We start from the raw sequence: 25,986 nt of genomic DNA, 5'->3' as shown, positions 1-25,986 counted from the left end.
TAACTCCACAACTACGAGTCCCACAACTACGAACCCCACAACTACAAACTCAACAACTGGAAATTCTACAACTAGAAACTCAACAACTTCAGACTTCGCAACTAGAAACTCCACAACTAGAGACTCCACAACTAGGAACTCCACAACTAGAGACTCCACAACCAGAAACTCCACAGCTAGAAATTCCACAGCTTGAGACTTCGTATGTAGAGACTCGGCAACTAAAAACACAACAACTAAAAACTCCACAACGAGAAACTTCACAACTAGAAACTCCACAACTTGAAACACCACAACTAGATACTCCACAAAAACAAATTTCATAACTAGAAACTCCACAGCTAGAAAGTCCGCAACTAGAAACTCTGCAACTAGAAACTCCACAACTAGAAACTCCACAGCTAGGAAGTCCGCAACTTGAAACTCTGCAACTAGAAACTCCACAACTAGAAACTGCACAGCTAGAAAATCCACCACTAAAAACTCCACAACTAGCTACTCCACAACTAAAGACTCCGGAACTAGAAAACTCCGCAACTAGAAACTCCACAACTTGAGACTTCGAAACTACAAACTCCACAACTAGAAACTCCACAACTAGAAACTGCACAACTAGAAACTCCACCACTAGAAACTCCGCAACTAGAAACTCCACAGCTAGAAAGTCCGCAACTAGAAACTCTGCAACTAGAAACTCCGCAACTAGAAACTCCACAGCTAGAAAATCCACCACTAGAAACTCCACTACTAGCAACTCCCAACTAGACACTCCGCAACTAGGAACTCTACAACTTCAAAATCCACAACTAGAAACTCCACAACTTGAAACTCCACAACTAGATACTCCACAACTACAAACTCCACAACTACAAACTCCACAACTTGAAACTCCGCAACTAGAAACTCCATAACTAGAAACTCCACTACTAGAAAACTCCGCAACTAGAAACTCTGCAACTAGAAACTCCGCAACTAAAAACTCCACAGCTAGAAACTTCACTACTTGAAACACCACAACTAGAAACTCTGCAAGTAGAAACTGCGCAACTAGAAACTCCACAGCTAGAAACTTCACTACTTGAAACTCCACAACTTGAAACACCACAACTAGATTCTCTAGAAACTCCACAACTAGAAACTCCACAACTTGAAACTCCGCAACTACAAATTCCACAACTAGAAACTCCACAACTTAAAACCCTACAAATAGATACTCCACAACTACGGACTCCACAACTAGAAACTCCAACACTAGAAACTCCACAACCAGAAACTCCGCAACTAAAAACTCCGCAAATAGAAACTCCACAGCTAAAAAATCCACAGCTAGAAATTCCACAACTAGCTACTCCACAACTAAAGACTCCGGAACTAGAAATTTCCGCAACTAGAAACTCCCAACTAGACTTTCCGCAACAAGAAACTCCGCAACTAGAAACTCCACAACTTGAGACTTCAAAACTACAAACTCCACAACTAGAAACTCCACAACTACAAACTCCACAACTACAAACTCCACAACTAGAAACTCCACCACTAGAAACTCCGCAACTAGAAACTCCACAGATAGAAAGCCCACAACTAGAAACTCTGCAACTAGAAACTCCGCAACTAGAATCTCCAGAGCTAGAAACTCCACAACTACAAACTCCACAACTAGAGACTCCACAACTAGAAACTCAACAACTTTAGACTTCGCAACTAGAAACTCCACAACTAGAGACTCCACAACTAGAAAGTCCGCAACTAGAAACTCTGCAACTAGAAACTCCACAGCTAGAAAATCCACCACTAGAAACTCCACAACTGGCAACTCCACAACTACAGACTCCGCATTAAGAAAACTCCGCAACTAGAAACTCCCAACTTGACACTCCGCAACTAGGAACTCTACAACTTCAAAACCCACAACTAGAAACTCCACAAGTTGAAACTCCACAACAAGATACTCCACAACTACAAACTCCAAAACTACATACTCCACAACTTGAAACTCCGCAACTAGAAACTCCACAACTAGAAACTCCAAAACTAGAAACTCCACAACTAGAAACTCCGCAACAAAAACTCCACAGCTAGAAAGTCCGCAACTAGAAACTCAGCAACTAGAAACTCTGCAAATAGAAACTCCACAGCTAAGAATCCACCACTAGAAACTCTACAACTAGAAACTCCACAACTACAGACTCCGCAACTAGAAAACTCTGCAACTAGAAACTCCCAACTAGACACTCTGCATCTAGAAACTCTACAACTTCAAAATCCACAACTAGAAACTCCACAACTTGAAACTCGTCAACTAGATACTCCACAACTAGAAACTCCACAACTAAAAACTTCACAACTAGAAACTCCACAACTTGAAACTCCGCAACTAGAAACTCCATAACTAGACACTCCACTACTATAAAACTCCGCAACTAGAAACTCCGCAACTATTAACTCCACAGCTAGAAACTCCACAACTTGAGACTTTGCAACTAGAAACTCGGCAACTAGAAACCGAACAACTAGAAACTCCACAACTAGAAACTCCACAACTTGAAACTCCAACCCTAGATACTCCACAACTAGAAACTCCGCAACTAGAAACTCTGCAACCAGAAACTCCGCAACTAGAAACTCCGCAGCTAGAAACCTTACTACTTGAAACACCACAACTAGATACTCCAAAACTACGAATTCCACAACAAGAAACTCCACAACTAGAAACTCCGCAACTAGAAACTCCGCAACTAGAAACTCCGCAACTAGGAACTCCACAACTTGAGATTTTGCAACTAGAAACTCGGCAACTAGAAACACAACCACTAGAAACTCCACAACTAGAAACTCCTCAACTAAAAACTCCACAACTTGAAACACCACAACTAGATACTCCACAACTACAAACTCCACAACTAGAAACTTCACAACTAGAAACTCCACAACTAGAAACTTCACAACTAGAAACTCCATAACTAGAAACTCCACTACTAGAAAACTCCACAACTAGAAACTCTGCAACTAGAAACTCCGCAACTAAAAACTCCACAGCTAGAAACTTCACTACTTGAAACATTACAACTAGATACTCCAAAACTACGAATTCCACAACTAGAAACTCCGCAACTAGAAACTCCGCCACTAGAAACTCCGCAACTAGAAACTCCACAGCTAGAAACTCCACAACTTGAGATTTTGCTACTAGGAACTCGGCAATTAGAAACTCAACCACTAGAAACTCCACAACTAGAAACTTCTCAACTAAAAACTCCACAACTTGAAACACCACAACTAGATACTCCACAACTACAAACTCCACAACTAGAAACTCCACAACTAGAAACTCCACAACTTGAAACTCCGCAACTAGAAACTCCACAACTAGAAACTCCAAAACTAGAAACTCCACAACTAGAAACTCCGCAACAAAAACTCCACAGCTAGAAAGTCCGCAACTAGAAACTCAGCAAATAGAAACTCTGCAACTAGAAACTCCGCAACTAGAAACTCCAGAGCTAGAAACTCCACAACTACACACTCCACAACTAGAGACTCCACAACTAGTAACTCCACAACTACGAGTCCCACAACTACGAACCCCACAACTACAAACTCAACAACTGGAAATTTACAACTAGAAACTCAACAACTTTAGACTTCGCAACTAGAAACTCCACAACTAGAGACTCCACAACTTGAAACTCCGCAACTAGAAACTCCACAACTAGAAACTCCAAAACTAGAAACTCCACAACTAGAAACTCCGCAACAAAAACTCCACAGCTAGAAAGTCCGCAACTAGAAACTCAGCAACTAGAAACTCTGCAACTAGAAACTCCACAGCTAAGAATCCACCACTAGAAACTCTACAACTAGCAACTCCACAACTAGAAGCTTCTCAACTAGAAACTCCACAACTTGAAACACCACAACTAGATTCTCTAGAAACTCCACAACTAGAAACTCCACAACTTGAAACTCAGCAACTACAAATTCCACAACTAGAAACTCCACAACTTGAAACCCAACAAATAGATACTCCACAACTACGGACTCCACAACTAGAAACTCCAACACTAGAAACTCCACAACCAGAAACTCCGCAACTAAAAACTCCGCAAATAGAAACTCCACAGCTAAAAATCCACAGCTAGAAATTCCACAACTAGAAACTCCACAACTACAGACTCCGCAACTAGAAAACTCCGCAACTCAAAACTCCACAACTAGACAATCCGCAACTACAATCTCCACAACTGGAAAACTCCGAAACTAGAAACTCTGCAACTAGAAACTCCGCAACTAGAAACTCCAGAGCTAGAAGCTCCGCAACTACCAACTCCACAACTCGAGACTCCATAACTAGAAACTCCACAACTACGAGTACCACAACTACGAATCCCACAACTACAAACTAAACAACTAGAAATTCCACAACTAGAAACTCAACAACTTTAGACTTCGCAACTAGAAACTCCACAACTAGAGACTCCACAACTACGAACTCCGCAACTAGAAACTCCACAGCTAGAAACTCCACAGCTAGAAACTCCACAACTACAAACTCCACAACTAGAGACTTTACAACTAGAAAGTCCGCAACTAGAAACTCCGCAACTAGAAACTCCACAGCTAGAAAATCCACCACTAGAAACTCCACAACTAGCAACTCCACAACTATTAAACTCCGAAACTAGAAAATCTGCAACTAGAAACTCCGCAACTAGAAACTCCACAGCTAGAAAATCCACCACACGAATGTCCACAACTAGACACTCCCAACTAGGCACTCCGAACTAGGAACTCTACAACTTCAAAATCCACAACTACAAACTCCACAACTTGAAACTCCGCAACTAGAAACTCCATAACTAGAAACTCCACTACTAGAAAACTCCGCATTAAGAAACTCTGCAACTAGAAACTCCGCAACTAGAAACTCCACAGCTAGAAACTTCACTACTTGAAACACTATAACTAGATACTCCAAAACTACGAATTCGCAACAATAAACTCCAAAACTAGAAACTCCGCAACTAGAAACTCTACAACCAGAAACTCCGCAACTAGAAACTCCGCAACTAGAAATCCCACAACTAGAGACTCCACAACTAGAGACTTCACAACTAGAAACTCCGCAACTAGAAAATCCACAACTAGAAACTCAACAGCTAAAAACTCCACATTTTGAAACACCACAACTAGATACTCCACAACTACAAATTCCATAAATAGAAACTCCACAACTTGAAACTCCACAAATAGATACTCCACAACTATGGACTCCACAACTAGAAACTCTAACACTAGAAACTCCACAACCAGAAACTCCGCAACTAAAAACTCCACAACTAGAAACTCCACAGCTAGAAAATCCACAGCTAGAAATTCCACAACTAGAAACTCCACAACTACAGACTCCGCAACTATAAACTCCACAACTAGACAATCCGCAACTAGGAACTCAACAACTTTAGACTTCGCAACTAGAAACTCCACAACTAGAGACTCCACAACTACGAACTCCGCAACTAGAAACTCCACAGCTAGAAACTCCACAGCTAGAAACTCCACAACTACAAACTCCACAACTAGAGACTTTACAACTAGAAAGTCCGCAACTAGAAACTCCGCAACTAGAAGCTCCACAGCTAGAAAATCCACCACTAGAAACTCCACAACTAGCAACTCCACAACTATTAAACTCCGCAACTAGAAAATCTGCAACTAGAAACTCCGCAACTAGAAACTCCACAGCTAGAAAATCCACCACACGAATGTCCACAACTAGCAACTCCCAACTAGGCACTCCGAACTAGGAACTCTACAACTTCAAAATCCACAACTAAAAACTTCGCAACTTGAAACTCCACAACTAGATACTCCACAATTACAAACTCCACAACTAGAAACTCCACAACCTCAAACTCCGCAACTAGAAACTCCGCCACTACAATCTCCACAACTGGAAAACTCCGCAACTAGAAACTCTGCAACTAGAAACTCCGCAACTAGAAACTCCAGAGCTAGAAACTGCACAACTACAAACTCCACAACTAGAGACTACACAACTAGTAACTCCACAACTACGAGTCCCACAACTACGAACCCCACAACTACAAACTCAACAACTGGAAATTCTACAACTAGAAACTCAACAACTTCAGACTTCGCAACTAGAAACTCCACAACTAGAGACTCCACAACTAGGAACTCCACAACTAGAGACTCCACAACCAGAAACTCCACAGCTAGAAATTCCACAGCTTGAGACTTCGTATGTAGAGACTCGGCAACTAAAAACACAACAACTAAAAACTCCACAACGAGAAACTTCACAACTAGAAACTCCACAACTTGAAACACCACAACTAGATACTCCACAAAAACAAATTTCATAACTAGAAACTCCACAGCTAGAAAGTCCGCAACTAGAAACTCTGCAACTAGAAACTCCACAACTAGAAACTCCACAGCTAGGAAGTCCGCAACTTGAAACTCTGCAACTAGAAACTCCACAACTAGAAACTGCACAGCTAGAAAATCCACCACTAAAAACTCCACAACTAGCTACTCCACAACTAAAGACTCCGGAACTAGAAAACTCCGCAACTAGAAACTCCACAACTTGAGACTTCGAAAATACAAACTCCACAACTAGAAACTCCACAACTAGAAACTGCACAACTAGAAACTCCACCACTAGAAACTCCGCAACTAGAAACTCCACAGCTAGAAAGTCCGCAACTAGAAACTCTGCAACTAGAAACTCCGCAACTAGAAACTCCACAGCTAGAAAATCCACCACTAGAAACTCCACAACTAGCAACTCCCAACTAGACACTCCGCAACTAGGAACTCTACAACTTCAAAATCCACAACTAGAAACTCCACAACTTGAAACTCCACAACTAGATACTCCACAACTACAAACTCCACAACTACAAACTCCACAACTTGAAACTCCGCAACTAGAAACTCCATAACTAGAAACTCCACTACTAGAAAACTCCGCAACTAGAAACTCTGCAACTAGAAACTCCGCAACTAAAAACTCCACAGCTAGAAACTTCACTACTTGAAACACCACAACTAGAAACTCTGCAAGTAGAAACTGCGCAACTAGAAACTCCACAGCTAGAAACTTCACTACTTGAAACTCCACAACTTGAAACACCACAACTAGATTCTCTAGAAACTCCACAACTAGAAACTCCACAACTTGAAACTCCGCAACTACAAATTCCACAACTAGAAACTCCACAACTTAAAACCCTACAAATAGATACTCCACAACTACGGACTCCACAACTAGAAACTCCAACACTAGAAACTCCACAACCAGAAACTCCGCAACTAAAAACTCCGCAAATAGAAACTCCACAGCTAAAAAATCCAGAGCTAGAAATTCCACAACTAGCTACTCCACAACTAAAGACTCCGGAACTAGAAATTTCCGCAACTAGAAACTCCCAACTAGACTTTCCGCAACAAGAAACTCCGCAACTAGAAACTCCACAACTTGAGACTTCAAAACTACAAACTCCACAACTAGAAACTCCACAACTACAAACTCCACAACTACAAACTCCACAACTAGAAACTCCACCACTAGAAACTCCGCAACTAGAAACTCCACAGATAGAAAGCCCACAACTAGAAACTCTGCAACTAGAAACTCCGCAACTAGAATCTCCAGAGCTAGAAACTCCACAACTACAAACTCCACAACTAGAGACTCCACAACTAGAAACTCAACAACTTTAGACTTCGCAACTAGAAACTCCACAACTAGAGACTCCACAACTAGAAAGTCCGCAACTAGAAACTCTGCAACTAGAAACTCCACAGCTAGAAAATCCACCACTAGAAACTCCACAACTGGCAACTCCACAACTACAGACTCCGCATTAAGAAAACTCCGCAACTAGAAACTCCCAACTTGACACTCCGCAACTAGGAACTCTACAACTTCAAAACCCACAACTAGAAACTCCACAAGTTGAAACTCCACAACAAGATACTCCACAACTACAAACTCCAAAACTACATACTCCACAACTTGAAACTCCGCAACTAGAAACTCCACAACTAGAAACTCCAAAACTAGAAACTCCACAACTAGAAACTCCGCAACAAAAACTCCACAGCTAGAAAGTCCGCAACTAGAAACTCAGCAACTAGAAACTCTGCAAATAGAAACTCCACAGCTAAGAATCCACCACTAGAAACTCTACAACTAGAAACTCCACAACTACAGACTCCGCAACTAGAAAACTCTGCAACTAGAAACTCCCAACTAGACACTCTGCATCTAGAAACTCTACAACTTCAAAATCCACAACTAGAAACTCCACAACTTGAAACTCGTCAACTAGATACTCCACAACTAGAAACTCCACAACTAAAAACTTCACAACTAGAAACTCCACAACTTGAAACTCCGCAACTAGAAACTCCATAACTAGACACTCCACTACTATAAAACTCCGCAACTAGAAACTCCGCAACTATAAACTCCACAGCTAGAAACTCCACAACTTGAGACTTTGCAACTAGAAACTCGGCAACTAGAAACCGAACAACTAGAAACTCCACAACTAGAAACTCCACAACTTGAAACTCCAACCCTAGATACTCCACAACTAGAAACTCCGCAACTAGAAACTCTGCAACCAGAAACTCCGCAACTAGAAACTCCGCAGCTAGAAACCTTACTACTTGAAACACCACAACTAGATACTCCAAAACTACGAATTCCACAACAAGAAACTCCACAACTAGAAACTCCGCAACTAGAAACTCCGCAACTAGAAACTCCGCAACTAGGAACTCCACAACTTGAGATTTTGCAACTAGAAACTCGGCAACTAGAAACACAACCACTAGAAACTCCACAACTAGAAACTCCTCAACTAAAAACTCCACAACTTGAAACACCACAACTAGATACTCCACAACTACAAACTCCACAACTAGAAACTTCACAACTAGAAACTCCACAACTAGAAACTTCACAACTAGAAACTCCATAACTAGAAACTCCACTACTAGAAAACTCCACAACTAGAAACTCTGCAACTAGAAACTCCGCAACTAAAAACTCCACAGCTAGAAACTTCACTACTTGAAACATTACAACTAGATACTCCAAAACTACGAATTCCACAACTAGAAACTCCGCAACTAGAAACTCCGCCACTAGAAACTCCGCAACTAGAAACTCCACAGCTAGAAACTCCACAACTTGAGATTTTGCTACTAGGAACTCGGCAATTAGAAACTCAACCACTAGAAACTCCACAACTAGAAACTTCTCAACTAAAAACTCCACAACTTGAAACACCACAACTAGATACTCCACAACTACAAACTCCACAACTAGAAACTCCACAACTAGAAACTCCACAACTTGAAACTCCATAACTAGAAACTCCACTACTAGAAAACTCCACAACTAGAAACTCTGCAACTAGAAACTCCGCAACTAGAAACTCCACAGCTAGAAACTTCACTACTTGAAACACTGCAACTAGATACTCCAAAACTACGAAATCCACAACAATAAACTCCAACACTAGAAACTCCGCAACTAGAAACTCCACAACTAGAAGCTTCTCAACTAGAAACTCCACAACTTGAAACACCACAACTAGATTCTCTAGAAACTCCACAACTAGAAACTCCACAACTTGAAACTCCGCAACTACAAATTCCACAACTAGAAACTCCACAACTTGAAACCCAACAAATAGATACTCCACAACTACGGACTCCACAACTAGAAACTCCAACACTAGAAACTCCACAACCAGAAACTCCGCAACTAAAAACTCCGCAAATAGAAACTCTACAGCTAAAAAATCCACAGCTAGAAATTCCACAACTAGAAACTCCACAACTACAGACTCCGCAACTAGAAAACTCCGCAACTCTAAACTCCACAACTAGACAATCCGCAACTACAATCTCCACAACTGGAAAACTCCGCAACTAGAAACTCTGCAACTAGAAACTCCGCAACTAGAAACTTCAGAGCTAGAAGCTCCACAACTACAAACTCCACAATTCGAGACTCCACAACTAGAAACTCCACAACTACGAGTACCACAACTATGAACCCCACAACTACAAACTCAACAACTAGAAATTATACAACTAGAAACTCAACAACTTTAGACTTCGCAACTAGAAACTCCACAACTAGAGACTCCACAACTACGAACTCCGCAACTAGAAACTCCACAGCTAGAAACTCCACAGCTAAAAACTCCACAACTACAAACTCCACAACTAGAGACTTGACAACTAGAAAGTCCGCAACTAGAAACTCCGCAACTAGAAACTCCGCAACTAGAAACTCCACAGCTAGAAAATCCACCACTAGAAACTCCACAACTAGCAACTCCACAACTAAAGACTCCGCAATAAGAAAACTCCACAACTAGAAACTCCCAACTTGACACTCCGCAACTAGGAACTCTACAGCTTCAAAACCTACAACTAGAAACTCCACAACTAGATACTCCACAACTACAAACTCAACAACTACAAACTCCACAACTTGAAACTCCGCAACTAGAAACTCCATAACCAGAAACTCCACTACTAGAAAACACCGCAACTAGAAACTCTGCGACTAGAAACTCCGCAACTAGAAACTTCACAGCTAGAAACTTCACTACTTGAAACACCACAACTAGATACTTCAAAACTACGAATTCCACAACTAGAAACTCCGCAACTAGAAACTCCGCAACTAGAAACTCCGCAACTAGGAACTCCACAACTTGAGATTTTGCAACTAGAAACTCGGCAACTAGAAACACAACCACTAGAAACTCCACAACTAGAAACTCCTCAACTAAAAACTCCACAACTTGAAACACCACAACTAGATACTCTTTCAACTACAAACTCCACAACTAGAAACTTCACAACTAGAAACTCCACAACTAGAAACTTCACAACTAGAAACTCCATAACTAGAAACTCCACTACTGGAAAACTCCACAACTAGAAACTCTGCAACTAGAAACTCCGCAACTAAAAACTCCACAGCTAGAAACTTCACTACTTGAAACATTACAACTAGATACTCCAAAACTACGAATTCCACAACTAGAAACTCCGCAACTAGAAACTCCGCCACTAGAAACTCCGCAACTAGAAACTCCACAGCTAGAAACTCCACAACTTGAGATTTTGCTACTAGGAACTCGGCAATTAGAAACTCAACCACTAGAAACTCCACAACTAGAAACTTCTCAACTAAAAACTCCACAACTTGAAACACCACAACTAGATACTCCACAACTACAAACTCCACAACTAGAAACTCCACAACTAGAAACTCCACAACTTGAAACTCCATAACTAGAAACTCCACTACTAGAAAACTCCACAACTAGAAACTCTGCAACTAAAACTCCGCAACTAGAAACTCCACAGCTAGAAACTTCACTACTTGAAACACTGCAACTAGATACTTCAAAACTACGAATTCCACAACAATAAACTCCAACACTAGAAACTCCGCAACTAGAAACTCCACAACTAGAAGCTTCTCAACTAGAAACTCCACAACTTGAAACACCACAACTAGATTCTCTAGAAACTCCACAACTAGAAACTCCACAACTTGAAACTCCGCAACTACAAATTCCACAACTAGAAACTCCACAACTTAAAACCCAACAAATAGATACTCCAAAACTACGGACTCCACAACTAGAAACTCCAACACTAGAAACTCCACAACCAGAAACTCCACAACTAAAAACTCCGCAAATAGAAACTCCACAGCTAAAAAATCCACAGCTAGAAATTCCACAACTAGCTACTCCACAACTAAAGACTCCGGAACTAGAAAACTCCGCAACTAGAAACTCCCAACTAGACTTTCCGCAACAAGAAACTCCGCAACTAGAAACTCCACAACTTGAGACTTCAAAACTACAAACTCCACAACTAGAAACTCCACAACTAGAAACTCCACAACTAGAAACTCCACCACTAGAAACTCCGCAACTAGAAACTCCACAGCTAGAAAGTCCGCAACTAGAAACTCTGCAATTAGAAACTCCGCAACTAGAAACTCCAGAGCTAGAAACTCCACAACTACAAACTCCACAACTAGAGACTCCACAACTAGAAACTCCACAACTACGAGTACCACAACTACGAACCCGGCAACTACAAACTCAACAACTAGAAATTCCACAACTAGAAACTCAACAACTTTAGACTTCGCAACTAGGAACTCCACAACTAGAGACTCCACAACTACGAACTCCGCAACTAGAAACTCCACAGCTAGAAACTCCACAACTACAAACTCCACAACTAGAGACTCCACAACTAAAAAGTCCGCAACTAGAAACTCTGCAACTAGAAACTCGGCAACTAGAAACTCCACAGCTAGAAAATCCACCACTAGAAACTCCACAACTGGCAACTCCACAACTACAGACTCCGCATTAAGAAAACTCCGCAACTAAAAACTCCCAACTTGACACTCCGAAACTAGGAACTCTACAACTTCAAAATCCACAACTAGAAACTCCACTTGAAACTCCACAACTAGATACTCCACAACTACAAACTCCAAAACTACAAACTCCACAACTTGAAACTCCGCAACTAGAAACTCCACAACTAGAAACTCCAGCACTAGAAACTCCACAACCAGAAACTCCGCAACTAAAAACTCCGCAAATAGAAACTCCACAGCTAAAATTCCACAGCTAGAAATTCCACAACTAGAAACTCCACAACTACAGACTCCGCAACTAGAAAACTCCGCAACTCTAAACTCCACAACTAGACAATCCGCAACTACAATCTCCACAACTGGAAAACTCCGCAACTAGAAACTCTGCAACTAGAAACTCCGCAACTAGAAACTCCAGAGCTAGAAGCTCCACAACTACCAACTCCACAATTTGAGACTCCACAACTAGAAACTCCACAACTACGAGTACCACAACTATGAACCCCACAACTACAAACTCAACAACTAGAAATTCCACAACTAGAAACTCAACAACTTTAGACTTCGCAACTAGAAACTCCACAACTAGAGACTCCACAACTACGAACTCCGCAACTAGAAACTCCACAGCTAGAAACTCCACAGCTAGAAACTCCACAACTACAAACTCCACAACTAGAGACTTTACAACTAGAAAGTCCGCAACTAGAAACTCCGCAACTAGAAACTCCGCAACTAGAAACTCCACAGCTAGAAAATCCACCACTAGAAACTCCACAACTAGCAACTCCACAACTAAAGACTCCGCAATAAGAAAACTCCACAACTAGAAACTCCCAACTTGACACTCCGCAACTAGGAACTCTACAGCTTCAAAATCCACAACTAGAAACTCCACAACTAGATACTCCACAACTACAAACTCAACAACTACAAACTCCACAACTTGAAACTCCGCAACTAGAAACTCCATAACCAGAAACTCCACTACTAGAAAACACCGCAACTAGAAACTCTGCAACTAGAAACACCGCAACTAGAAACTTCACAGCTAGAAACTTCACTACTTGAAACACCACAACTAGATACTTCAAAACTACGAATTCCACAACTAGAAACTCCGCAACTAGAAACTCCACAGCTAGAAACTCCACAGCTAGAAACTCCACAGCTAGAAACTCCACAACTACGAACCCCATCTCTACAAACTCCACAACAAGAAACTTCACAACTAGAAACTCCACAACTTTAGACTTCGCAACTAGAAACTCCACAACTAGAGACTCCACAACTAGAAACTCCGCAACTAGAAACTCCACAGCTAGAAAGTCCGCAACTAGAAACTCTGCAACTAGAAACTCCGCAACTAGAAACTCCACAGCTAGAAAATCCACCACTAGAAACTCCACAACTAGCAACTCCCAACTAGACACTCCGTAACTAGGAACTCTACAACTTCAAAATCCACAACTAGAAACTCCACAACTTGAAACTCTACAACTAGATACTCCACAACTAGAAACTCCGCAACTAGAAACTCCACAGCTAGAAACTTCCCTACTTGAAACACTACAACTAGATACTCCAAAACTACGAATTCCACAACAATAAACTCCAACACTAGAAACTCCGGAACTAGAAACTCCACAACTAGAAGCTTCTCAACTAGAAACTCCACAACTTGAAACACCACAACTAGATTCTCTAGAAACTCAACAACTAGAAACTCCACAACTTGAAACTCCGCAACTACAAATTCCACAACTAGAAACTCCACAACTTGAAACCCAACCAATAGATACTCCACAACTACGGACTCCACAACTAGAAACTCCAACACTAGAAACTCCACAACCAGAAACTCCGCAACTAAAAACTCCGCAAATAGAAACTACACAGCTAAAAAATCCACAGCTAGAAATTCCACAACTAGAAACTCCACAACTACAGACTCCGCAACTAGAAAACTCCGCAACTATAAACTCCACAACTAGACTATCCGCAACTACAACCTCCACAACTGGAAAACTCCGCAACTAGAAACTCTGCAACTAGAAACTCCGCAACTAGAAAATCCAGAGCTAGAAGCTCCACAACTACCAATTCCACAACTAGAGACTCCACAACTAGAAACTCCACAACTACGAGTACCACAACTACGAACCCCACAACTAGAAACTCTACAACTTCAAAATCCACAACTAGAAACTCCACAACTTGAAACTCCACAACTAGATACTCCACAACTACAAACTCAACAACTACAAACTCCACAACTTGAAACTCCGCAACTAGAAACTCCACAACTAGAAACTCCAAAACTAGAAACTCCACAACTAGAAACTCCGCAACAAAAACTCCACAGCTAGAAAGTCCGCAACTAGAAACTCAGCAACTAGAAACTCTGCAACTAGAAACTCCACAGCTAGAAAATCCACCACTAGAAACTTTACAACTAGCAACTCCACAACTACAGACTCCGCAACTAGAAAACTCTGCAACTAGAAACTCCCGACTAGACGCTCTGCAACTAGAAACTCTACAACTTCAAAATCCACAACTAGAAACTCCACAACTTGAAACTCCACAAATAGATACTCCACAACTAGAAACTCCACAACTAAAAACTTCACAACTAGAAACTCCACAACTTGAAACTCCGCAACTAGAAACTCCATAACTAGACACTCCACTACTATAAAACTCCCAACTAGAAACTCCGCAACTACAAACTCCACAGCTAGAAACTCCACAACTTGAGACTTTGCAACTAGAAACTCGGCAACTAGAAACCGAACAACTAGAAACTCCACAACCAGAAACTCAGCAAGAAGAAGCTCCACAACTACCAACTCCACAACTAGAGACTCCACAACTAGAAACTCCACAACTACGAGTACCACAACTACGAACCCCACAACTACAAACTCAACAACTAGAAATTCCACAACTAGAAACTCAACAACTTTAGACTTCGCAACTAGAAACTCCACAACTAGAGACTCCACAACTACGAACTCCGCAACTAGAAACTCTACAGCTTCAAAATCCACAACTAGAAATGCCACAACTTGAAACTCCACAACTAGATACTCCACAACTACAAACTCAACAACTACAAACTCCACAACTTGAAACTCCGCAACTAGAAACTCCATAACCAGAAACTCCACTACTAGAAAACTCCGCAACTAGAAACTCTGCAACTAGAAACTCCGCAACTAGAAACTCCACAGCTAGAAACTTCACTACTTGAAACACCACAACTAGATACTTCAAAACTAGAAACTCCACAACTACGAACTCCACAACTACGAACCCCATCACTACAAACTCCACAACTAGAAACTTCACAACTAGAAACTCCACAACTAGAGACTCCACAACTAGGAACTCCACAACTAGAGACTCCACAACCAGAAACTCCCCAACTAGAAACTCCACAACTTGAGACTTCGAAACTTCAAAATCCACAACTAGAAACTCCACAACTTGAAACTCCACAACTATATACTCCACAACTACAAACTCCACAACTACAAACTCCACAACTTGAAACTCCGCAACTAGAAACTCCATAACTAGAAACTCCACTACTAGAAAACTCCGCAACTAGAAACTCTGCAACTAGAAACTCCACAACTAAAAACTCCACAGCTAGAAACTTCACTACTTGAAGCACCACAACTATAAACTCTGCAAGTAGAAACTGCGCAACTAGAAACTCCACAGCTAGAAACTTCACTACTTGAAACTCCACAACTTGAAACACCACAACTAGATTCTCTAGAAACTCCACAACTAGAAACTCCACAACTTGAAACTCCGCAACTACAAATTCCACAACTAGAAACTCCACAACCTAAAACCCAACAAATAGATACTCCACAACTACGGACTCCACAACTAGAAACTCCACAACTAGAAACTCCACCACTAGAAACTCCGCAACTAGAAACTCCACAGCTAGAAAGTCCGCAACTAGAAACTCTGCAACTAGAAACTCCGCAACTAGAAACTCCAGAGCTAGAAACTCCACAACTACAAACTCCACAACTAGAGACTCCATGACTAGAAACTCCACAACTACGAGTACCACAACTACGAACCCCGCAACTACAAACTCAACAACTAGAAATTCCACAACTAGAAACTCAACAACTTTAGACTTCGCAACTAGAAACTCCACAACTAGACACTCCACAACTACGAACTCCGCAACTAGAAACTCCACAGCTAGAAACTCCACAACTAGAAACTCCGCAACAAAAACTCCACAGCTAGAAAGTCCGCAACTAGAATTTCAGCAACTACAAACTCCGCAACTAGAAACTCCACAGCTAGAAAATCCACCACTAGAAACTCTACAACTAGCACCTCCACAACTACAGACTCCGCAACTAGAAAACTCTGCAACTAGAAACTCCCGACTAGACACTCTGCAACTAGAAACTCTACAACTTCAAAATCCACAACTAGAAACTCCACAACTTGAAACTCCACAAATAAATACTCCACAACTAGAAACTCCACAACTAAAAACTTCACAACTAGAAACTCCACAACTTGAAACTCCGCAACTAGAAACTCCATAACTAGACACTCCACTACTATAAAACTCCGCAACTAGAAACTCCGCAACTATAAACTCCACAGCTAGAAACTCCACAACTTGAGACTTTGCAACTAGAAACTCGGCAACTAGAAACCGAACAACTAGAAACTCCACAACCAGAAACTCAGAAAGAAGAAGCTCTACAACTACCAACTCCACAACTAGAGACTCCACAACTAGAAACTCCACAACTACGAGTACCACAACTACGAACCCCACAACTACAAACTCAACAACTAGAAATTCCACAACTAGAGACTCCACAACTACGAACTCCGCAACTAGAAACTCTACAACTTCAAAATCCACAACTAGAAACTCCACAACTTGAAACTCCACAACTAGATACTCCACAACTACAAACTCAACAACTACAAACTCCACAACTTGAAACTCCGCAACTAGAAACTCCATAACCAGAAACTCCACTACTAGAAAACTCCGACACTAGAAACTCTGCAACTAGAAATTCCGCAACTAGAAACTCCACAGCTAGAAACTTCACTACTTGAAACACCACAACTAGATACTTCAAAACTAGAAACTCCACAACTACGAACTCCACAACTACGAACCCCATCACTACAAACTCCACAACTAGAAACTTCACAACTAGAAACTCCACAACTAGAGACTCCACAACTAGGAACTCCACAACTAGAGACTCCACAACCAGAAACTCCCCAACTAGAAACTCCACAACTTGAGACTTCGAAACTTCAAAATCCACAACTAGAAACTCCACAACTTGAAACTCCACAGCTAGATACTCCACAACTACAAACTCCACAACTACAAACTCCCAACTAGACTTTCCGCAACATGAAACTCCGCAACTAAAAACTCCACAACTTGAGACTTCAAAACTACAAACTCCACAACTAGAAACTCCACAACTAGAAACTCCGCAACTAGAAACTCCACCACTAGAAACTCCGCAAATAGAAACTCCACAGCTAGAAAGTCCGCAACTAGAAACTCTGCAACTAGAAACTCCGCAACTAGAAACTCCAGAGCTAGAAACTCCACAACTACAAACTCCACAACTAGAGACTCCACAACTAGAAACTCCACAACTACGAGTACCACAACTACGAACCCCGCAACTACAAACTCAACAACAAGAAATTCCACAACTAGAAACTCAACAACTTTAGACTTCGCAACTAGAAACTCCACAACTAGAGACTCCACAACTACGAACTCCGCAACTAGAAACTCCACAGCTAGAAACTCCACAACTACAAACTCCACAACTAGAGACTCCACAACTAGAAAGTCCGCAACTAGAAACTCTGCAACTAGAAACTCCGCAACTAGAAAATCCACCACTAGAAACTCCACAACTGGCAACTCCACAACTACAGACTCCGCATTAAGAAAACTCCGCAAATAGAAACTCCCAACTTGGCACTCCGAAACTAGGAACTCTACAACTTCAAAATTCACAACTAGAACCTCCACAACTTGAAACTCCACAACTTGAAACACAACTAATAGATACTCCACAACTACAAATTCCACAACTAGAAACTCCACAACTAGAAACTCCGCAATTAGAAACTCCGTAACTACAAACTCCATCACTAGAAACTTCACAACCAGAAACTCAGCAAGAAGAAACTCCGCAACTAGAAACTCCACAACTTGAAACTTCGCAACTAGAAACTCCACAACTAGAGACTCCACAACTAGAAACTCCACAGCTAGAAAATCCACCACTGGAAACTCCACAACTAGCAACTCCACAACTACAGACTCCGCAACTAGAAAACTCCTCAACTAGAAACTCTCAACCAGACACACTGCAACTAGGAACACTACAACTTCAAAATCCACAACTAGAACTCCACAACTTGAAACTCCACAACTAGATACTCCACAACTAGAAACTCCATCACTAGAAACTCCACAACCAGAAACTCGGCAACAAGAAACTCCGCAACTAGAAACTCTACAACTTGCGACTTTAAAACTAGAAAACTCCGCAACTAGAAACTCTGCAACCAGAAACTCCGCAACTAGAAACTCCGCAGCTAGAAACCTTACTACTTGAAACACCACAAGTAGATACTCCAAAACTACGAATTCCACAACAAGAAACTCCACAACTAGAAACTCCGCAACTAGAAACTCCGCAACTAGAAACTCCGCAACTAGGAACTCCACAACTTGAGATTTTGCAACTAGAAACTCGGCAACTAGAAACACAACCACTAGAAACTTCACAACTAGAAACTCCTCAACTAAAAACTCCACTACTTGAAACACCACAACTAGATACTCCACAACTACAAACTCCACAACTAGATACTCCACAACTACAAACTCCACAACTACAAACTCCACAACTTGAAACTCCGCAACTAGAAACTCCATAACTAGAAACTCCACTACTAGAAACTCTGCAACTAGAAACTCCGCAACTAGAAATTCCGCAAATAGAAACTTCACTACTTGAAACACTACAACTAGATACTCCAAAACTACGAATTCCACAACTAGAAACTCCGCAACTAGAAACTCCGCAACTAGAAACTCCGCCTCTAGAAACTCCGCAACTAGAAACTCCACAGCTAGAAACTCCACAACTTGAGATTTTGCTACTAGAAACTCGGCAATTAGAAACTCAACCACTAGAAACTCCACAACTAGAAACTTCTCAACTAAAAACTTCACAACTTGAAACACCACAACTAGATACTCCACAACTACAAACTCCACAACTAGAAACTCCACTACTAGAAAACTCCAAAACTAGAAACTCCGCAACTAGAAGCTCCGCAACTAGAAACTCCACAGCTAGAAACTTCTCTACTTGAAACACTACAACTAGCTACTCCACAACTAAAGACTCCGGAACTAGAAAACTCCGCAACTAGAAACTCCCAACTAGACTTTCCGCAACAAGAAACTCCGCAACTAGAAACTCCACAACTTGAGACTTCAAAACTACAAACTCCACAACTAGAAACTCCACAACTAGAAACTCCACAACTAGAAACTCCACCACTAGAAACTCCGCAACTAGAAACTCCACAGCTAGAAAGTCCGCAACTAGAAACTCTGCAACTAGAAACTCCGCAACTAGAAACCCCAGAGCTAGAAGCTCCACAACTACAAACTCCACAATTCGAGACTCCACAACTAGAAACTCCACAACTACGAGTACCACAACTATGAACCCCACAACTACAAACTCAACAACTAGAAATTATACAACTAGAAACTCAACAACTTTAGACTTCGCAACTAGAAACTCCACAACTAGAGACTCCACAACTACGAACTCCGCAACTAGAAACTCCACAGCTAGAAACTCCACAACTACAAACTCCACAACTAGAGACTTGACAACTAGAAAGTCCGCAACTAGAAACTCCGCAACTAGAAACTCCGCAACTAGAAACTCCACAGCTAGAAAATCCACCACTAGAAACTCCACAACTAGCAACTCACAACTAAAGACTCCGCAATAAGAAAACTCCACAACTAGAAACTCCCAACTTGACACTCCGCAACTAGGAACTCTACAGCTTCAAAACCTACAACTAGAAACTCCACAACTAGATACTCCACAACTACAAACTCAACAACTACAAACTCCACAACTTGAAACTCCGCAACTAGAAACTCCATAACCAGAAACTCCACTACTAGAAAACACCGCAACTAGAAACTCTGCGACTAGAAACTCCGCAACTAGAAACTTCACAGCTAGAAACTTCACTACTTGAAACACCACAACTAGATACTTCAAAACTACGAATTCCACAACTAGAAACTCCGCAACTAGAAACTCCGCAACTAGAAACTCCGCAACTAGGAACTCCACAACTTGAGATTTTGCAACTAGAAACTCGGCAACTAGAAACACAACCACTAGAAACTCCACAACTAGAAACTCCTCAACTAAAAACTCCACAACTTGAAACACCACAACTAGATACTCTTTCAACTACAAACTCCACAACTAGAAACTTCACAACTAGAAACTCCACAACTAGAAACTTCACAACTAGAAACTCCATAACTAGAAACTCCACTACTGGAAAACTCCACAACTAGAAACTCTGCAACTAGAAACTCCGCAACTAAAAACTCCACAGCTAGAAACTTCACTACTTGAAACATTACAACTAGATACTCCAAAACTACGAATTCCACAACTAGAAACTCCGCAACTAGAAACTCCGCCACTAGAAACTCCGCAACTAGAAACTCCACAGCTAGAAACTCCACAACTTGAGATTTTGCTACTAGGAACTCGGCAATTAGAAACTCAACCACTAGAAACTCCACAACTAGAAACTTCTCAACTAAAAACTCCACAACTTGAAACACCACAACTAGATACTCCACAACTACAAACTCCACAACTAGAAACTCCACAACTAGAAACTCCACAACTTGAAACTCCATAACTAGAAACTCCACTACTAGAAAACTCCACAACTAGAAACTCTGCAACTAAAACTCCGCAACTAGAAACTCCACAGCTAGAAACTTCACTACTTGAAACACTGCAACTAGATACTTCAAAACTACGAATTCCACAACAATAAACTCCAACACTAGAAACTCCGCAACTAGAAACTCCACAACTAGAAGCTTCTCAACTAGAAACTCCACAACTTGAAACACCACAACTAGATTCTCTAGAAACTCCACAACTAGAAACTCCACAACTTGAAACTCCGCAACTACAAATTCCACAACTAGAAACTCCACAACTTAAAACCCAACAAATAGATACTCCAAAACTACGGACTCCACAACTAGAAACTCCAACACTAGAAACTCCACAACCAGAAACTCCACAACTAAAAACTCCGCAAATAGAAACTCCACAGCTAAAAAATCCACAGCTAGAAATTCCACAACTAGCTACTCCACAACTAAAGACTCCGGAACTAGAAAACTCCGCAACTAGAAACTCCCAACTAGACTTTCCGCAACAAGAAACTCCGCAACTAGAAACTCCACAACTTGAGACTTCAAAACTACAAACTCCACAACTAGAAACTCCACAACTAGAAACTCCACAACTAGAAACTCCACCACTAGAAACTCCGCAACTAGAAACTCCACAGCTAGAAAGTCCGCAACTAGAAACTCTGCAATTAGAAACTCCGCAACTAGAAACTCCAGAGCTAGAAACTCCACAACTACAAACTCCACAACTAGAGACTCCACAACTAGAAACTCCACAACTACGAGTACCACAACTACGAACCCGGCAACTACAAACTCAACAACTAGAAATTCCACAACTAGAAACTCAACAACTTTAGACTTCGCAACTAGGAACTCCACAACTAGAGACTCCACAACTACGAACTCCGCAACTAGAAACTCCACAGCTAGAAACTCCACAACTACAAACTCCACAACTAGAGACTCCACAACTAAAAAGTCCGCAACTAGAAACTCTGCAACTAGAAACTCGGCAACTAGAAACTCCACAGCTAGAAAATCCACCACTAGAAACTCCACAACTGGCAACTCCACAACTACAGACTCCGCATTAAGAAAACTCCGCAACTAAAAACTCCCAACTTGACACTCCGAAACTAGGAACTCTACAACTTCAAAATCCACAACTAGAAACTCCACTTGAAACTCCACAACTAGATACTCCACAACTACAAACTCCAAAACTACAAACTCCACAACTTGAAACTCCGCAACTAGAAACTCCACAACTAGAAACTCCAGCACTAGAAACTCCACAACCAGAAACTCCGCAACTAAAAACTCCGCAAATAGAAACTCCACAGCTAAAAAATCCACAGCTAGAAATTCCACAACTAGAAACTCCACAACTACAGACTCCGCAACTAGAAAACTCCGCAACTCTAAACTCCACAACTAGACAATCCGCAACTACAATCTCCACAACTGGAAAACTCCGCAACTAGAAACTCTGCAACTAGAAACTCCGCAACTAGAAACTCCAGAGCTAGAAGCTCCACAACTACCAACTCCACAATTTGAGACTCCACAACTAGAAACTCCACAACTACGAGTACCACAACTATGAACCCCACAACTACAAACTCAACAACTAGAAATTCCACAACTAGAAACTCAACAACTTTAGACTTCGCAACTAGAAACTCCACAACTAGAGACTCCACAACTACGAACTCCGCAACTAGAAACTCCACAGCTAGAAACTCCACAGCTAGAAACTCCACAACTACAAACTCCACAACTAGAGACTTTACAACTAGAAAGTCCGCAACTAGAAACTCCGCAACTAGAAACTGCGCAACTAGAAACTCCACAGCTAGAAAATCCACCACTAGAAACTCCACAACTAGCAACTCCACAACTAAAGACTCCGCAATAAGAAAACTCCACAACTAGAAACTCCCAACTTGACACTCCGCAACTAGGAACTCTACAGCTTCAAAATCCACAACTAGAAACTCCACAACTAGATACTCCACAACTACAAACTCAACAACTACAAACTCCACAACTTGAAACTCCGCAACTAGAAACTCCATAACCAGAAACTCCACTACTAGAAAACACCGCAACTAGAAACTCTGCAACTAGAAACACCGCAACTAGAAACTTCACAGCTAGAAACTTCACTACTTGAAACACCACAACTAGATACTTCAAAACTACGAATTCCACAACTAGAAACTCCGCAACTAGAAACTCCACAGCTAGAAACTCCACAGCTAGAAACTCCACAGCTAGAAACTCCACAACTACGAACCCCATCTCTACAAACTCCACAACAAGAAACTTCACAACTAGAAACTCCACAACTTTAGACTTCGCAACTAGAAACTCCACAACTAGAGACTCCACAACTAGAAACTCCGCAACTAGAAACTCCACAGCTAGAAAGTCCGCAACTAGAAACTCTGCAACTAGAAACTCCGCAACTAGAAACTCCACAGCTAGAAAATCCACCACTAGAAACTCCACAACTAGCAACTCCCAACTAGACACTCCGTAACTAGGAACTCTACAACTTCAAAATCCACAACTAGAAACTCCACAACTTGAAACTCTACAACTAGATACTCCACAACTAGAAACTCCGCAACTAGAAACTCCACAGCTAGAAACTTCCCTACTTGAAACACTACAACTAGATACTCCAAAACTACGAATTCCACAACAATAAACTCCAACACTAGAAACTCCGGAACTAGAAACTCCACAACTAGAAGCTTCTCAACTAGAAACTCCACAACTTGAAACACCACAACTAGATTCTCTAGAAACTCAACAACTAGAAACTCCACAACTTGAAACTCCGCAACTACAAATTCCACAACTAGAAACTCCACAACTTGAAACCCAACCAATAGATACTCCACAACTACGGACTCCACAACTAGAAACTCCAACACTAGAAACTCCACAACCAGAAACTCCGCAACTAAAAACTCCGCAAATAGAAACTACACAGCTAAAAAATCCACAGCTAGAAATTCCACAACTAGAAACTCCACAACTACAGACTCCGCAACTAGAAAACTCCGCAACTATAAACTCCACAACTAGACAATCCGCAACTACAACCTCCACAACTGGAAAACTCCGCAACTAGAAACTCTGCAACTAGAAACTCCGCAACTAGAAAATCCAGAGCTAGAAGCTCCACAACTACCAATTCCACAACTAGAGACTCCACAACTAGAAACTCCACAACTACGAGTACCACAACTACGAACCCCACAACTAGAAACTCTACAACTTCAAAATCCACAACTAGAAACTCCACAACTTGAAACTCCACAACTAGATACTCCACAACTACAAACTCAACAACTACAAACTCCACAACTTGAAACTCCGCAACTAGAAACTCCACAACTAGAAACTCCAAAACTAGAAACTCCACAACTAGAAACTCCGCAACAAAAACTCCACAGCTAGAAAGTCCGCAACTAGAAACTCAGCAACTAGAAACTCTGCAACTAGAAACTCCACAGCTAGAAAATCCACCACTAGAAACTTTACAACTAGCAACTCCACAACTACAGACTCCGCAACTAGAAAACTCTGCAACTAGAAACTCCCGACTAGTCGCTCTGCAACTAGAAACTCTACAACTTCAAAATCCACAACTAGAAACTCCACAACTTGAAACTCCACAAATAGATACTCCACAACTAGAAACTCCACAACTAAAAACTTCACAACTAGAAACTCCACAACTTGAAACTCCGCAACTAGAAACTCCATAACTAGACACTCCACTACTATAAAACTCCCAACTAGAAACTCCGCAACTACAAACTCCACAGCTAGAAACTCCACAACTTGAGACTTTGCAACTAGAAACTCGGCAACTAGAAACCGAACAACTAGAAACTCCACAACCAGAAACTCAGCAAGAAGAAGCTCCACAACTACCAACTCCACAACTAGAGACTCCACAACTAGAAACTCCACAACTACGAGTACCACAACTACGAACCCCACAACTACAAACTCAACAACTAGAAATTCCACAACTAGAAACTCAACAACTTTAGACTTCGCAACTAGAAACTCCACAACTAGAGACTCCACAACTACGAACTCCGCAACTAGAAACTCTACAGCTTCAAAATCCACAACTAGAAATGCCACAACTTGAAACTCCACAACTAGATACTCCACAACTACAAACTCAACAACTACAAACTCCACAACTTGAAACTCCGCAACTAGAAACTCCATAACCAGAAACTCCACTACTAGAAAACTCCGCAACTAGAAACTCTGCAACTAGAAACTCCGCAACTAGAAACTCCACAGCTAGAAACTTCACTACTTGAAACACCACAACTAGATACTTCAAAACTAGAAACTCCACAACTACGAACTCCACAACTACGAACCCCATCACTACAAACTCCACAACTAGAAACTT

This window comes from Rhipicephalus microplus, unplaced genomic scaffold (assembly GCF_043290135.1).
Source record: "Rhipicephalus microplus isolate Deutch F79 unplaced genomic scaffold, USDA_Rmic scaffold_14, whole genome shotgun sequence".
In the NCBI taxonomy this organism is placed as follows: domain Eukaryota; kingdom Metazoa; phylum Arthropoda; class Arachnida; order Ixodida; family Ixodidae; genus Rhipicephalus; species Rhipicephalus microplus.
Note: the sequence above shows the minus strand (reverse complement) of the source record.